We start from the raw sequence: 13,088 nt of genomic DNA, 5'->3' as shown, positions 1-13,088 counted from the left end.
TTATTAGATATAACCTTTCTGACATATAGACTAACTTAAAATGCAGGAAAGGGACATTTTTTGTTTGAGTTATTAAGAGACAGTGTTTCAAGTTCGAAATTATACCACGTGTGGTTGTGAAAAAAACGTCAAGTGGTAAATGCTGAATACCATAATGTTGTCCATAAATGAATACAAATATATAAAATCAGAATTTGTGAGTGAATGAACCAGAAGAATGGGAAGCCAAGTAAAGAAGAATTTGTGGTCTGATCCCCAGACACTGTTATAAGCATTTAGAAGAGCGATGAGTATGGAAAATGTAAAGTGTGGTGCATGACACAAGATTCCATTTGTAGAGATGGCACTGTGCCATTGATACTATAAAGAGAAAGGCTCCCCATAGAAATACTTTGAGGTCTAAGAGGAAGGGGGAAAAACAAGAGGAAAATACAATTGAGAAACCTCTATCCAGACCTATATTCCTTTCAATCAGACCTGTTCAGGTTCTGCCCTGCCAACAAATAGTCAATAACATTTCAGACATTGGAGTAAATGCAACGAACTATTTTAAGCTCACTTTTATTATTCATTTTTTTTTTTTTAAATTATCCAATAACACAATTTTATCATATTGTATTATTTAAATAAATTCATTTGAAAGAGTGCAAATATATACACATTCAATAACAAATGATTATACAAAAAACATTAATTACTCCACAAAGATGATGAGGAGTGGTCCCTGGAGACATAGGTGCCTATCACGATCCGGCAAAAACCGGGTACGAACCGTCGGACGGAGCATAATCTCCGCCCGACGCGTACCCGGTCGTCAATTTTTACAAACAAGGAATTACGATTCGCACGGGTACACCATTACCGTACGATTCGTAAAAAAGCCCGACCGAACAAAAAACACCTACCAATGCGATCCGGGAAAGCGCCGACCTGACGTCGGGACGCTCGCAGCCAGCCATTCACGACCCAGGAATCACGATTCGCACCGACGTCACCCCGCACGGTGATTATTTTGCGGCAGCCAAAAACTGCCGGGAAATCAGGACGACGCGAACAAGGACCACCAGTACGCGACGGACAGACGACGCCGCGAACAAGGAGGACCAGTACGCGACGGACAGACATGGACCCGAACCTACGAGTCATCCCTGCCCTCATAGCAGTACACCTCCTCTACAGGTTACGACGCAGACGCCGCAGAAGGTCAGAATAACTAAGGGAGGGGGGAAAGTGGGGTGGGGTGGGGGTGGCACGACCAGGGCAGGCCACAAAACAACCACATAAGTCACACACCACACATGGCCTGGACATACCTGACTCCCATGCCCTGGTCACCACGAGGGGGTGGGGGCGTGTCCTGATAAGCCAGCGACCGCCACAACGGAAGTCCGTCACCACGCGAACCGGCAACACAACCAGACAGGTACGTCCCGTACCCACGCCTGAAGAGCGTGGGTACGAGTCGGACCACGCCCACACACGTCACCCCAACAATGGCGGGACGGATCGCACCCACGTGGCAAAGGCCTGGGTACGGGCCGCACAAACATCACATAGCGTGGGGACGGATATGTACGGACCCTACCCCCACCCCGTATGCAAGGAGCGTACCCCCAGCCCAACAGTGCAAGTACGACCCGTACCCCCACCCGCGTATGCATGGAGCGTACCCCCACCCCAACAGTGTAAGTTCGACCCGTACCCTCACCCGCGTATGCATGCAGCGTACCCCCCATGCCAACAGTGTAAGTACAACTCGAACCCCCACCCACGAATGCAAGGAGCGTACCCCCCAGCCCAACAGTGTAAGTACGACCCGTACCCCCACCCGCGTATGCAAGGAGCGTACCCCCCATGCCAACAGTGTCAGTACGACCCGTACCCCCACCCGCGGACGTACGGAGCGTACCCCCACCCCAACAGTGTAAGTTCGACCCGTACCCTCACCCGCGTATGCATGGAGCGTACCCCCCATGCCAACAGTGTAAGTACGACTCGAACCCCCACCCACGAATGCAAGGAGCGTACCCCCCAGCCCAACAGTGTAAGTACGACCCGTACCCCCACCCGCGAATGCAAGGAGCGTACCCCCCAGCCCAACAGTGTAAGTACGACCCGTACCCCCACCCGCAAATGCAAGGAGCGTACCCCCCAGCCCAACAGTGTAAGTACGACCCGTACCCCCACCCGCAAATGCAAGGACCGTACCCCCCAGCCCAACAGTGTAAGTACGACCCGTACCCCCACCCGCGAATGCAAGGAGCGTACCCCCCAGCCCAACAGTGTAAGTACGACCCGTACCCCCACCCGCGAATGCAAGGAGCGTACCCCCCAGCCCAACAGTGCAAGTACGACCCGTACCCCCACCCGCGTATGCAAGGAGCGTACCCCCCATGCCAACAGTGTAAGAACGACCCGTACCCCCACCCGCGAATGCAAGGAGCGTACCCCCACCCCAACAGTGTAAGTACGACCCGTACCCTCACCCGCGTATGCATGGAGCGTACCCCCCATGCCAACAGTGTAAGTACGACTCGAACCCCCACCCACGAATGCAAGGAGCGTACCCCCAGCCCAACAGTGTAAGTACGACCCGTACCCCCACCCGCAAATGCAAGGAGCGTACCCCCCAGCCCAACAGTGTAAGTACGACCCGTACCCCCACCCGCGAATGCAAGGAGCGTACCCCCCAGCCCAACAGTGTAAGTACGACCCGTACCCCCACCCGCGAATGCAAGGAGCGTACCCCCCAGCCCAACAGTGCAAGTACGACCCGTACCCCCACCCGCGTATGCAAGGAGCGTACCCCCCATGCCAACAGTGTAAGAACGACCCGTACCCCCACCCGCGAATGCAGGGAGCGTACCCCCACCCCAACAGTGTAAGTACGACCCGTACCCTCACCCGCGTATGCATGGAGCGTACCCCCCATGCCAACAGTGTAAGTACGACTCGAACCCCCACCCACGAATGCAAGGAGCGTACCCCCAGCCCAACAGTGTAAGTACGACCCGTACCCCCACCCGCAAATGCAAGGAGCGTACCCCCCAGCCCAACAGTGTAAGTACGACCCGTACCCCCACCCGCGAATGCAAGGAGCGTACCCCCCAGCCCAACAGTGTAAGTACGACCCGTACCCCCACCCGCAAATGCAAGGAGCGTACCCCCCAGCCCAACAGTGTAAGTACGACCCGTACCCCCACCCGCAAATGCAAGGAGCGTACCCCCCAGCCCAACAGTGTAAGTACGACCCGTACCCCCACCCGCGAATGCAAGGAGCGTACCCCCCAGCCCAACAGTGTAAGTACGACCCGTACCCCCACCCGCGAATGCAAGGAGCATACCCCCCAGCCCAACAGTGCAAGTACGACCCGTACCCCCACCCGCGTATGCAAGGAGCGTACCCCCCATGCCAACAGTGTAAGAACGACCCGTACCCCCACCCGCGAATGCAAGGAGCGTACCCCCCAGCCCAACAGTGTAAGTACGACCCGTACCCCCACCCGCGAATGCAAGGAGCGTACCCCCAGCCCAACAGTGCAAGTACGACCCGTACCCCCACCCGCGTATGCAAGGAGCGTACCCCCCATGCCAACAGTGTAAGAACGACCCGTACCCCCACCCGCGGACGTACGGAGCGTACCCCCACCCCAACAGTGTAAGTACGACCCGTACCCTCACCCGCGTATGCAAGGAGCGTACCCCCCATGCCAACAGTGTAAGTACGACCCGTACCCACACCCGCGGACGTACGGAGCGTACCCCCACCACACCAGTGTCAGTAGACTCGTACCCTCACCTCGAATGCATTGTGCGTACCCCCACCGTGTATGTGCCAAGCGCACATATCCTGAAATCGGAGGTGTGTGTGCAGAGTCCACCCAGCAGTGCCCTGAGACAGGAGGGGTGGGTGTGGAGTCCTCCCAGCAGTGCCCTGAGACAGGAGGGGTGGGTGCCCATCACTCCCAGCAGTGCCCTGAGACAGGAGGGGTGGGTGTGGAGTCCTCCCAGCAGTGCCCTGACACAGGAGGGGTGGGTGCAGAGTCCTCCCAGCAGTGCCCTGAGACAGGAGGGGTGGGTGTGGAGTCCTCCCAGCAGTGCCCTGACACAGGAGGGGTGGGTGTGGAGTCCTCCCAGCAGTGCCCTGAGACAGGAGGGGTGGGTGCAGAGTCCTCCCAGCAGTGCCCTGAGACAGGAGGGGTGGGTGCCTATCACTCCCAGCAGTGCCCTGAGACAGGAGGGGTGGGTGTGGAGTCCTCCCAGCAGTGCCCTGACACAGGAGGGGTGGGTGCAGAGTCCTCCCAGCAGTGCCCTGAGACAGGAGGGGTGGGTGTGGAGTCCTCCCAGCAGTGCCCTGACACAGGAGGGGTGGGTGTGGAGTCCTCCCAGCAGTGCCCTGAGACAGGAGGGATGGGTGCAGAGTCCTCCCAGCAGTGCCCTGAGACAGGAGGGGTGGGTGCTTATCACTCCCAGCAGTGCCCTGAGACAGGAGGGGTGGGTGTGGAGTCCTCCCAGCAGTGCCCTGACACAGGAGGGGTGGGTGCAGAGTCCTCCCAGCAGTGCCCTGAGACAGGAGGGGTGGGTGTGGAGTCCTCCCAGCAGTGCCCTGACACAGGAGGGGTGGGTGTGGAGTCCTCCCAGCAGTGCCCTGAGACAGGAGGGGTGGGTGCAGAGTCCTCCCAGCAGTGCCCTGAGACAGGAGGGGTGGGTGTGGAGTCCTCCCAGCAGTGCCCTGAGACAGGAGGGGTGTGTGCAGAGTCCTCCCAGCAGTGCCCTGAGACAGGAGGGGTGGGTGCCCATCACTCCCAGCAGTGCCCTGAGACAGGAGGGGTGGGTGTGGAGTCCTCCCAGCAGTGCCCTGAGACAGGAGGGGTGTATGCAGAGTCCTCCCAGCAGTGCCCTGAGACAGGAGGGGTGGGTGCCCATCACTCCCAGCAGTGCCCTGAGACAGGAGGGGTGGGTGTGGAGTCCTCCCAGCAGTGCCCTGACACAGGAGAGGTGGGTGCAGAGTCCTCCCAGCAGTGCCCTGAGACAGGAGGGGTGGGTGTGGAGTCCTCCCAGCAGTGCCCTGACACAGGAGGGGTGGGTGTGGAGTCCTCCCAGCAGTGCCCTGAGACAGGAGGGGTGGGTGCAGAGTCCTCCCAGCAGTGCCCTGAGACAGGAGGGGTGGGTGCCTATCACTCCCAGCAGTGCCCTGAGACAGGAGGGGTGGGTGTGGAGTCCTCCCAGCAGTGCCCTGACACAGGAGGGGTGGGTGCAGAGTCCTCCCAGCAGTGCCCTGAGACAGGAGGGGTGGGTGCAGAGTCCTCCCAGCAGTGCCCTGAGACAGGAGGGGTGGGTGTGGAGTCCTCCCAGCAGTGCCCTGACACAGGAGGGGTGGGTGTGGAGTCCTCCCAGCAGTGCCCTGAGACAGGAGGGGTGGGTGCAGAGTCCTCCCAGCAGTGCCCTGAGACAGGAGGGGTGGGTGTGGAGTCCTCCCAGCAGTGCCCTGAGACAGGAGGGGTGTGTGCAGAGTCCTCCCAGCAGTGCCCTGAGACAGGAGGGGTGGGTGCCCATCACTCCCAGCAGTGCCCTGAGACAGGAGGGGTGTAACACATGTGTGTGAGGCCAGAATTATCCACATGCATACTGGCTACAAGGGAACATGTCCCCATGAACTCATGTCAACAGACTCCACACACAAGTACAGTGATCACCAAGGATGCCACGATTGTCGCAGGTGGAGACATGGCCCTGCATGCATGGCCAAAGTAGAAGGGCTCCGTCACACACACAGCTCATGTAGACACAGCTCTGCGCTAAACATTGGGAACACCCTGCAGGGAAGAAAGCTGGGTACACAGAGGAAGGAATACACCCTGGGACAAGTGCACCATGCAGTAACTGCTTACATGAACAAAGAAAGTTAGCCAACACCTTGTGATGGCACACAGATCACAGGGTCCCACCAATGAGCAGTACACTACTACATATCCCACACACCCAAACCCTTACACACCACCCAAAACCATGGAGCAGCCCCACCAACACCAATACCAGCATAGCAGTAGTGTGATAATGAAAACAAAATTAAGCTTTATTCAGCATGAGCACAATGTCCGTGGATCGCAGGCAGTTCAATCTTCACAAAGCCCATAGGGCAGTCAATGATTCTCAGCTGGATGGGGGACACAGTGGGATGCGTGTCCCCTACCTTGCCTGCACAGTCAAATGGCATCGTCTTCCACACTGGTGAGGGCATCGGGGGGGGGGGAAGCAACAGGCACCGCAGGGACATCAGGGCAAAGGGGCGGCGTTGTGGGTGCAGGGATGGAGGACTCCACCACAGGGGGTGGGGCAGGGCCAAAGGCGGAGGCCAGGATGGCACTACACACCTTTGCAAGGTCATCCAGGGAGTCCCCTGCACCCGAAGGGACCTCAGGCCCCAAGGAGGGGGGGGGGTCAGAGGGATGGGTCGCAGCGCCACCGGGGGAGGGTGGAGACAGGGGGGGAGACTCAACCACCCTGACCGGGGACCTCCTTGACCGCTTGCGTGGTGGTGTAACTGTGGGGCTCAGGGACAGAGCGGCAATGAAGGAGTCCTTGGGGGAGATGTGGCCAGGAGAGCTGAGGGGAGGGGATTTGGAGGGAGTGGACTGGGTGGAATGCGGACTCCCACTATGGCTGCATGTCACACGTTTGCCCCCCGACCCAGTGGGTGTGCCTACCTCACCCTGTGTGTGCGTGTCAGGAGGAGTGCGGTGGACCTTCCCTGCTGGTGTGGTGCCCGTGTCCGTTGATGTGGGTGCATGCCGACGTCTGGGTGTACGTGTGACAGGCATGGGAGTGGGAAGTGTGGATGGGGCAGGGGTAGGTGGGGGGAGGTCGCGCTGCAGGAGACCCACTGCTGCAGTCAGTGTGGAGTCGATGGACCTCAGCAAGTTGCGTTGGTCAGCCTGCGATGAATGAATGCCCTCCAAGAAAGCCTCGATGTTGGTGAGGGTTTTGCCGTGGGCATGGAGGACATTAAGGATCGCAGCCTGACCAACCTGCAGTTGCCGCTGGATGTCCACAGACTCTGCATTGGCGGCAGCAGTGGAGACAGGGGCAGGGGGTGCGGTGCCTGGCAGGAAGGAGACATGCTGTGACCGGGCACGCTGGGAAGGGACACGAGCAAGTGGGAGGCGGCTGGTGGAAACTGAGGGGGCGGTGCGAGGTGTTGTTCCGCTGTCAGCTGCTGGTGCAGCCTCCACCCACTCGGAGACATCGTCCCCGGACCTGTCAGCTTCGTAGTCTGATGTGCCAGTCGACAGGTCCTCGGCCACACTCTCCTCCGCCTCTGTCCCACTCGATGTGCCAGACCCGATGTCACGGCTGGCACTGGTGCTCGGTCCCTCCGCCTGGTCTGTGTCCATGTCTCCCTCTGTGTCCCCCGACGATGCTGTGGGCAGGGTGGAGAGACAGAAATTAATCAGACACCTGTACACATCTGTCACATGAGTCCAATCTACATAGGTAACATTGCATGGCCTGAAAAGGAAGATCCCTAACATCTACTGAACAGGGTACCGATGTAGGGCATGAAACACACAGTTGGTTGAGCCACCATGCCACTGAAATACCATGGAGAGCATGAGACAATAGCTAAACACAGGAAAAGGAGTCTGACATAGCACCCAGGCCCTGGGGACAATCCAGCACTGCATCTGCACCACACAGCGTTGGCGAAAATACCGATGACCAGGGACCATATCCATGAACTTGAGACACATGCTGCATAGGTAATGCTGAAAACATGCACAACATGACTCGGTCACTGCACATTGCGTGTGTGTCCAGGCACATCACACACTGCCCAGACCCAGCAAGTGGTAATCAGGATTTAACACATAGGCATTGCCCGCCCCAACAAGACCCTACACGAGGCAAATTGTTGAGACACAGGTGGCACCAACATCTCATAGTCTGGGTGATACACACAGGGGCAGGCAAAAAGCAAGATTGGACGCCAAACAGCCAAGGTGCGCCTGTACAAATAATGAGGTACCAGTGCCCATCCTCAGATGAGTATAACAAGACACACAGGCACTGGCAACTGTGAGTATGAAGAAGGACAATCAGGTCAGGCTGCACAGTGGACACCTGTACAAAATAGCACGTCTATATACATGGTGACAGGGGACAATGGCACAGAGCACAACTTACGCTGTAGACACTGACAGTGGCCACGTTTATGATGACACATACACCACTGAGGAAAAGGTGCCCCAGGGGACAGTAGTGGGCACGCAACTACATGCTACTGAATGGTAATGACTGCAACACACGTCACCATCCCTGCACTATGTGTATCGCACACTCATGCACATCATGTCACAGGCCACTACATGGGACATGCGCGCTGTTAGGCATGACACATGAGAGACCAACTCCCATGTCTGGAGTCAGCATCAGTGCCAACTGACATGGAACCCACATGCAGTGAACTTGACAGTGCACAGGCAAGGTCCCACAACCTGTTACACACCACCCCCACACATGATGCTACAGACATTGTTCCCGTGGACAAAGCGCCAGCCTACATTACCCTGTGAAGGAGTGACTACACACAGACCAGGGAACACATTGCAAGGAGGGGAAGGGTGGCAGGGGCACAGCGCTATACTGGGGCAAACAGGATCTGCACAGCACCTTTAAACCCTGCCAGTGGATTCATGCTACTGTGCCCTTACAAATGCCGGTGACACACAACAAACACACATGTACCTACCCCCTTCCGGCTGCTGCATCGCCTGTAAGCGCCTCTCCAGGTCTGGAAAGACCACCGGCAGCACACGCCTGTGGAGGTGGCTCAGACGGCGGCGGCCGCGGTTCTTGTGGCTCTCAGGTGAGTCCCCCAGCAGGAGCCGTGCAATCCTCCGCGTCCAGCACCGGATATCCTGCCAGCGTTTCCTCACCTGGGGCAGGCTCCGCCTCCGACCATCCACACCCCTCACGGCACTGACGGCGGTCAGCCAGATCTGCTCCTTGGCAGTGGCGCCTACCTGTGAGGAGGAACAAGTGACACCACATCAATACACCAGCCACATGTCACAGAGAGACATATGGGTACAAATTAGCTGGTTACAACAAGGCATGTCATGCAGCCAACGCATTGCACCTTTGTCATAGGGACATCATCCCCTGGTGAGGGAAAAAGCACTACGTGCCACAGTGGGTACACAGGTGGAATGATGGCAATGTCACAATCAATGATCAAGGCTCACACTGTGCATCACACCCACCCCTCCTGTCTCAGGGCACTGCTGTGAGTGATAGGCCCCCACCCCTCCTGTCTCAGGGCACTGCTGTGAGTGATAGGCCCCCACCCCTCCTGTCTCAGGGCACTGCTGTGAGTGATAGGCCCCCACCCCTCCTGTCTCAGGGCACTGCTGGGAGGACTCTGCACACACCCCTCCTGTCTCAGGGCACTGCTGTGAGTGATAGGCCCCCACCCCTCCTGTCTCAGGGCACTGCTGTGAGTGATAGGCCCCCACCCCTCCTGTCTCAGGGCACTGCTGTGAGTGATAGGCCCCCACCCCTCCTGTCTCAGGGCACTGCTGTGAGTGATAGGCCCCCACCCCTCCTGTCTCAGGGCACTGCTGTGAGTGATAGGCCCCCACCCCTCCTGTCTCAGGGCACTGCTGTGAGTGATAGGCCCCCACCCCTCCTGTCTCAGGGCACTGCTGTGACTGATAGGCCCCCACCCCTCCTGTCTCAGGGCACTGCTGGGAGGACTCTGCACACACCCCTCCTGTCTCAGGGCACTGCTGTGAGTGATAGGCCCCCACCCCTCCTGTCTCAGGGCACTGCTGTGAGTGATAGGCCCCCACCCCTCCTGTCTCAGGGCACTGCTGTGAGTGATAGGCCCCCACCCCTCCTGTCTCAGGGTACTGCTGTGAGTGATAGGCCCCCACCCCTCCTGTCTCAGGGCACTGCTGTGAGTGATAGGCCCCCACCCCTCCTGTCTCAGGGCACTGCTGGGAGGACTCTGCACACACCCCTCCTGTCTCAGGGCACTGCTGGGAGGACTCTGCACACACCCCTCCTGGCTCAGGGCACTGCTGTGAGTGATAGGCCCCCACCCCTCCTGTCTCAGGGCACTGCTGTGAGTGATAGGCCCCCACCCCTCCTGTCTAAGGGCACTGCTGTGAGTGATAGGCCCCCACCCCTCCTGTCTCAGGGCACTGCTGTGAGTGATAGGCCCCCACCCCTCCTGTCTCAGGGCACTGCTGTGAGTGATAGGCCCCCACCCCTCCTGTCTCAGGGCACTGCTGTGAGTGATAGGCCCCCACCCCTCCTGTCTCAGGGCACTGCTGTGAGTGATAGGCCCCCACCCCTCCGGTCTCAGGGCACTGCTGTGAGTGATAGGCCCCCACCCCTCCTGTCTCAGGGCACTGCTGGGAGGACTCTGCACACACCCCTCCTGTCTCAGGGCACTGCTGGGAGGACTCTGCACACACCCCTCCTGGCTCAGGGCACTGCTGTGAGTGATAGGCCCCCACCCCTCCTGTCTCAGGGCACTGCTGTGAGTGATAGGCCCCCACCCCTCCTGTCTCAGGGCACTGCTGGGAGACATCAGGCACCCCCCCCCTGGGACCCCCCCGACAGTACATGGCATGTGTGTTACACCTGGACGCAATGGCAGAAGTCACAGTCACCACATAGGGACAGTCTGTGGCAGTGGCCTATGCACTCACCTGATACCCTGGTCGCCCATACAGCATGGAGTACTGTGGGAGGATCACATCCAGCAGAGCCATGTTCTCCTCCAGGGTGAATGGCTGTGTCCTCTCCACAGCCCTTGACATGGTTCCAGGGAATCAGTAGCAGCAGCTGGGTCGACGAATGCAAAGATGTGCAGGCAAGTGCTCCCTCATGGGACCTGGCTGCCTTATATGTGCCCTTCTGCCCAGTCTCATGCACAGGAGTACAGAGAGATTGGTCACTCACATTTGCATCCTATGTTTCCACCAATCCCTTCAAACCTAGCAGTCTGTGGGTTTTCTATCGGTTTCATTCTCCTGCATGATGTCAGCCCCACAAACACATTGCAACAAAGTAGACAAATTCCAACTGACTTCTGCTGTGCACCTTCCAGAACAATTTCGAATTTTGAACTTGGTCTCCATGACAACCAGCATGCATGTAGGCCTTAATACTTGTCCCCTATGTAATTTGGAGCATCACACACAGGTACGGTGCGTGTGGAGGCCCTAGGGCACCCCAAATGCATGGCAACGGCCCGTACATGCATGCCTACGCTCTCCATCACTATGGGTCTGCACGCGTATGCGTACCCGTAGTGGTACGGACCGTACACTCGCATCTACGCTCTCCATCACTATGGGTCTGCACGCGTATGCGTACTCGTAGTGATAGTGAGCGTAGATGTGAGTGTACGGTCCGTACCACTACGGGTACGCATACGCGTGCAGACCCATAGTGATAGAGAGCGTAGATGTGAGTGTACGGTCCGTACCACTACGGGTACGCATACGCGTGCAGACCCATAGTGATAGTGAGCGTAGATGCGAGTGTACGGTCCGTACCACTACGGGTACGCATACGCGTGCAGACCCATAGTGATAGTGAGCGTAGATGTGAGTGTACGGTCCGTACCACTACGGGTACGCATACACGTGCAGACCCATAGTGATAGAGAGCGTAGATGTGAGTGTACGGTCCGTACCACTACGGGTACGCATACGCGTGCAGACCCATAGTGATAGAGAGCGTAGATGTGAGTGTACGGTCCGTACCACTACGGGTACGCATACGCGTGCAGACCCATAGTGATAGAGAGCGTAGATGTGAGTGTACGGTCCGTACCACTACGGGTACGCATACGCGTGCAGACCCATATTGATAGTGAGCGTAGATGCGAGTGTACGGTCCGTACCACTACGGGTACGCATACGCGTGCAGACCCATAGTGATAGGGCCGTACACTCGCATCTACGCTCTCTATCACTATGGGTCTGCACGCGTATGCGTACTCGTAGTGGTACGGACCATACACTCACATCTACGCTCTCCATCACTATGGGTCTGCACGCGTATGCGTACTCGTAGTGATAGTGAGCGTAGATGTGAGTGTACGGTCCGTACCACTACGGGTACGCATACGCGTGCAGACCCATAGTGATAGTGAGCGTAGATGCGAGTGTACGGTCCGTACCACTACGGGTACGCATACGCGTGCAGACCCATAGTGATAGGGCCGTACACTCGCATCTACGCTCTCTATCACTATGGGTCTGCACGCGTATGCGTACTCGTAGTGGTACGGACCGTACACTCGCATCTACGCTCGCCATCACGATGGGTACACATACGGCAGCACTCCCACAGTGATTTGGGAACATGCACAGGCCCTCTCAGCAGCAGTACGGCGGATTTTACACATCACTGTGGTGATAGGCGACACACATGTAGGAATAGGGCGGACATACTTGTCCATGGATGGACATACTTGTCCAGGAATGGACATCAAGGCATCGTCTGTGCATTACCACATGTGTGGGGCACAGGTGTCACAGGCTGTGATGTGGAACATGCCTCCTGAGTGGAGAAGGCACCAGATGTATGATGAGATGTGTACATGTGTACTGTGTGAGGGTGCAATGTGTGCCAGGCATGCCCTTGACTCCTTTGACATGTGTGCATGTGGGACAGCGCACTTGGGGTGAGCGTCACTGGCATGGCACGGACACCAACACACGGAAGTGTCCCATGATGCCCGGTACAGGGGTCATGACACATGACTTATCACTACCCACAGTGCACAATGTGACTATGCCATATATGTGTCCGGGATTTACATCAGGTTGATGTTGTAGCACCCTCAAAAGCTGCAGCCGTTGCAGCAACCAACATGTGGCTGTGTGTAGATTGTCATTGCACACTGTTCCCAACACCATGCCACATGTGTTATCGGATGTGAGGTGCACATGTATGCAAGGGACACGGAGTAGCGTGACAAGGCCATGTCAGCAAACTCACAAGGAATGTGTGGGGAGTCATGACATGTGCACCTTCATGGCAAGGTGTGTGGGCTGGACTAGTGT

This window comes from Triturus cristatus, chromosome 4_1 (assembly GCF_964204655.1).
Source record: "Triturus cristatus chromosome 4_1, aTriCri1.1, whole genome shotgun sequence".
NCBI classification, from domain to species: Eukaryota; Metazoa; Chordata; class Amphibia; order Caudata; family Salamandridae; genus Triturus; species Triturus cristatus.
This window is presented reverse-complemented; position numbering follows the sequence as displayed.